The sequence below is a fragment of the Pongo pygmaeus genome, chromosome 3 (genome assembly GCF_028885625.2).
Source record: "Pongo pygmaeus isolate AG05252 chromosome 3, NHGRI_mPonPyg2-v2.0_pri, whole genome shotgun sequence".
In the NCBI taxonomy this organism is placed as follows: Eukaryota; Metazoa; Chordata; class Mammalia; order Primates; family Hominidae; genus Pongo; species Pongo pygmaeus.
Window position 1 is genome coordinate 123,144,751 of NC_072376.2, and position 5,570 is coordinate 123,150,320.

Genomic DNA, 5,570 nt, shown 5'->3' on the forward strand with positions numbered 1-5,570 from the left:
AGAACATGCTGTTAGGTCTACTCATTAAACATTTCCTACCAATGACTTAGCTGATGCAAAATATCAATTTCAAACTTCCTCTGACACACATACTACTATCCCTGAAACTATTTTCACAAAGAAAAATTATTTCACATCCTCAACTGAAATTTTATCAATTTTCATTTTTATTATTTTATCACAGTCTATATTAAGCCTAATAAAAATAAATAATATTTGGATAATATTTATTCATTCATCCATTTAAGACTTCAGTGAAAATTTACTGAATATCTCTTATGTGTCAGACACATTAACCTATGGTCAAGTGCTTTATTTAAGCAGTTTGGGAGGCCAAGGCAGGAGAATTGCTTGAGCCCCGGAGTTGGAGACCAGCCTGGGCAGCAAAGTGAGACTTCATCTCTAAAAACAAACAAACAAAAAAATTAGCCAGGTGTGTTGGCATGCGCCTGTGGTCCCAGCTACATGAAGCTGAGGCAAGAGGATCGTTTGAGCCTGGGAGGTTGAGGCTGCAGTCAGTGAGCCACGATCACACCACTGACTCCAACCAGGGGGACAGAGAGAGACCCTGTCTCAAATAAATAAACAAATACAATGTAAATAAATGAATGAATGAATAAATAAATACATAAATAATCTCATTGAGTTCTTGACATCAATTCTATGAGATAGGTTGTTTTTAAGTAAACTATCAGTCAGGGGCCAGTTAGAAACCACACTAGGTTTTTAAATAGAGGGGATTTAATATAGGGAATTAGTTAAGCAGACATTGGAATCTGAAAAGCGAATAAAAAGATGACTGAGGTAACCCAGAGAAGGGATTACCATAACCTAAAAGCTTAGAGGAGGAGCTCTACAGAAGCAGGACTCAGACCCCTAGGGACTGAAGAAGCTAGAAGCTTGAATCAAGGCTGCTGTTGGGGAGAGCTGTTTTTAGAGTGACCTGACAAGAACAGCATGCAAACACAAAGGGCTAAGGCACTTTTACCTCCAGCCTTCCAGTCTTATTTTGTGCCCCCATTAGTGGATCCTATCAAGAAATTGCCATTTCTTGATAGGATCCGCTAACATATAGGAGGGAGGGACCGGCTACAGTGGCTCACGCCTGCAATACTAGCACCTTGGGAGGCCGAGGTGGGCGGATCACATGAGCCCAGTTCAAGACCAGCTTGGGCAACATGATGAAATCCCATCTCTACAAAAAATATAAAAATTAGATCAGCTTGGTAGTGCGCACCTGTAGTCCCAACTACTTGGGGAGCTAAGCTGGGAGGATCTCCTGAGCTCAGGAGGTCAAGGCTGCAGGGAGCCATGATTGAGCCACTGCACTCCAGCCTGGGTGACAAAGTGAGATCCTGTCTCAAAAATACAAAAACAAAAAAGCCACACACAAAAAAATCCCAGCCAAAAACAAAGAAAAAAAAAAAAGAAGAATAGGAGGGAGGGTTTGGAGCTGAGAGACAACTTAATTATTGGCACATACATATTTTACAAGTGCTCGCAAGAACAGCCTTTCCTGACATGTAGAACTATGATAAAAATATATTTAAAATAAGTCTTCAGAAATATTCTGTGATGAGTATATAGAATTACTCAATGCAAATTTGTTTAATAGAAATATTTCCCACCACTCTTTTTTATAACTAGACCGTACAACGTTTAAACAGCTATTTACTTTTGCAGAACATAATTTTCCTGTATCAATGTTTGGTTTGGATTTAAAACTTAGTCAAGTAGTTCAGTATCCAGGATATTTTAATACATTTAAAGGGCACTTTAGCTGATCTGAATGCCAAACTGGAGTAGGGCTATCTTCTTAAAGCTTGGTAAATGAGATAGATTAAGCGGTTTACACTGGTGAGAGTTTAAACTGAGAGAGAGAGAGATTAATTTTTTAATTTTTGGTAGAGGCAGGGTCTCCCTATATTGCTCAGGCTTATTTACATTTCAAAAGGTGGTTTACTTGAGAAACACATAAAAACATGAAAGAATACTTCATAGGCCACTTTACACAGTAAAATAAGCAATGATAACATACCTGTTTTTGCAAGCATAAATACTCATACATACTAAAAACAGTTGTGTGGGTGTAAGAGTATGAGTAGATGAACCATATTTATAAAGAAATAGGGCAAAAAGGGAAATGAATAAATGCATGTCACTATGGTTGGTAATTGTGTGCATTCCACTTTATAACTATGGTCATCTGAAATATGGTGCTAAGCAACTGGAGCCTTTGACGAGATCTATCAAAAACCGTGATGGGTCACCACTGCATATGCCGTCGCCCAGAGCCAAGAAATTTTGTCTTTCACAAATGCAGATGTACAAAAAGGACATCTCTTCATTTATTGAGGCACTTTCAACATTTGTATGTACACACACAAGTATACACAAGTCAACGTTGTGTGTACTTTTGTGGAGTCAAATTTGCATAAAGTAAATTAGAACTCTCTAAAAATCTCTACACAATTTATACCTCCAATACTGGAAATGATGCCAAGAAAAAATACAGAGCACAGTGAATTGTCAAAAATAATGCTGACAATTTAAAATAGTGGGAAAAGCTAAAAAAAAAAAAAAAAGAAAACAACAACAGAACAACTAAAAAAATCAACATATGAAAAAGTATGTTACAGGGATAGGTTATGGGCAATTGCACAGAGATACTCTATAAGAGATGGCCAGCTTTTACAATCCTTAACTGTATTTTGAAGTCTCGCATTACAATGAATAGCTGCTTTTTCTTTCTTTTAGGACATGGCTTTTCTTGGAGAATATGTTCATATTCTTTTTCTATGTGGTGCTGCTCTTTTTAAAATTTATCTATGATTCCTGTGATTGTGATTTTGGGGATTTTAGATTTTAGGGATTTTGATCTTTTGGGATTTCAACATTTGGGATTGCGGTGTTCAGGATTGTGTCTTTTGAGATTATGATCCAAATCCCATGAAAGGGATGCCCCTCCGGGTGTCAGCCTCCTTTGTGGGTACTTCTCCAGCTCCAGTGCTAGTTTATCTTCTTCTGGCCCCAACATCTGCCCATTTGGTCCCAGTCCATGACTAGTTCTTAAGGATCTCACAGACTCTCCTAAAAAGAAAGAAGACCATTGTGTTTCTCTCAAATCCTAACTGGGTTTATCCATGGCTAAATTTTGATCTAGCAGGGACCAGAGAGAAGACACTAATGATTACAATCCTAGAACAGCCCTCCACACAGGTCAGTGGTGTGGTGTGAGGGGCACTGAAATATGCCCCCTCTGAGGGTCCCTCCTCAATTTGCTCATCTCTGAGCTGTAGTTCACTCCTGACTGACCTCTAATTCCCTTTTCAAATTTGACATCGGGGTTAAATGATAAAGATGTAGATATTGTTTATAAATAGTCCTTATAAAAATGTATGTTGCCTGAGAAGGGACAGAGACTTCAGGAGTACTTACAAGCCAAAAATCATGTTCAATAATGTTCCTTTTGAGTCCCTGACACTGTATGAAATAATGACTTAGGGCAGGATTAGCGCAACGTAATTTTGTTGCAATAAAGGAACATCGTTGGAACTTGCTGTTTTCTTATTGATGTTATCAGGACTCATTACAAAATATCTTCTAATGCCAGTAAGAATCGTTTTAAAAGCAGGAAGCTGGATGGCTGCAGGCAAGGCAAATCAACTTTCAAGATCAACAGTCAATTCAAGACAGGTCCTAGCGCATAAAAATAACTACCTTAGAACATAGTGATGTTTGGTACTTGAGATTATTGAGTCATGAACTACTTTTCTTGATTCCCTTGTGGGTTCCATTTTTTTCCCTCTCAGCTCTGCTTCCCAGGGACTAATGTCTTCCATCACTATTAAAAGCAGTAGCTCTTCTGCCAAGGGCTACCAAGGCCATGACCTCTAATGCCACTCACTACTTTTGCTCATGGCTGCCATGTCTGAAACCAAGAACATTGATGTTGGTGTAAGGGTGCAACCTTCTGAAGGTGCCAGCACTCTCTCTGACCACTGTTCAAACTTCTGTCAGCAGTCCAGCAGCTGTGTTGTGCCTTCAGAGTTTGCAAAACAGGACTAATGCTTTCGTTTTTGTACCTCCCTCATGTGACCATTCAGAGAAATCTGTGCAATTCATTCAGTTATTCAACACATACTTACTGAGCACCTCCAATGTACACACTTTGTTCTAGGTTAGGGACACATCAGTGAGCAAAATAGATGAAGTCCTTGCTCTCATAAAACCTACATTCTTCTCTGTGGTGGGGGAGATGATAGTAAACATATGACAAACATTGTGCTCAATTTCAATTCCCTTCTCCCTTCAAAAACTTCCTCATTGTTCTTGAATGAAACTTGTGAGTCTTGATGCTTTTTCCTCTAAAGAAAAAAAATGAATTTTTCTCAGGATGTTCCTGGACCCCTGATATAAATAGACTACTCATGATTGTTCACCCACTCTGAATCCTGGGGTAAACATGATATAAATTAAATTGTGACCCTTGCTATATAACAGACAAAGTGAGGGTTTGAAAGAAAAGAAATTCATTGATTATCTTCTAATTTGTAGAACACACAAACATCATCCAAGATAAAAATACAGATAAACTTGATAATTTAACGGTGAAACAATTTTAATTTCTCAAATATAATCTATAACCTAGAGAAGACATTGCTGGTTGTTGCTCCAACGACCTCAACTGTATGGTTTTAGAGCCTTCTTGGGGACATGTGGCAGAATTGCCTTATATGTATAGTTTGAAATGGAGTCTTTCAAAGATATTTCCTGATAGAATAAAACTGCTGTATTTAAAAGCCCTAGTTGATGAGACAGCCTCACTTCATGTCACAGACATGTAAGAGAACATCTTCTAAAATAGAACTGTCTGAAGTAGAGCACATTTGTTGACAAGGTCAGCAGAACACAGGAAATAGTCTCTATGAGATATCTTCAAGCCATCATACTAACCTTTAGCAATACTTGCTTAGCTGCCACATACTTGCTCTACTTGCCCTTGCGAGGGTTCAGAGTGAGATGTCTACAACAGAGAAGGGTGTCTTGGAGGAACAGGCCCTTTGGTACCTGTTGACAGGGACAGGAGGCAGGGCAGTTCTGGGCAGAAGAGGTCAGGTCCCTGGCGAGGACCGCACCCTCAAGCTGGAACCACAGCCCAAAGTGAGAACTTCACATCCCCGTTTTCCCACTTGAATGCTGCCTTTTCCAAAATTACCCATGGCCTACCCTACCCCCTATTCTGTGCCCATAAAATCCCCAGGCTTTGCTGGCAGAGGGAGAAGAAGAGAAGTAGCTGGATGCCAGAGATTACAGTTGGACCTCAAAGAGAAGCAGCTTGACTTCAAAGGAGCAGTTTGACGGCATTGCTTTGGAGAGGAGTCTGGCTAAGGACGGCTGGACTTTGGGGGAAGATTACCTTCCCACTCTGTGTCCTTTTTAGCTCCCTTTTCCACTGAGAGCCACTTTCATTGGCAATAAAATCCCCCTCATTTACCATCTCCAATTTGTTCGTGTGACCTCATTCCTCCTGGACGCTGGACATGAACTGGGGTGCAGGTGCAAAAGGC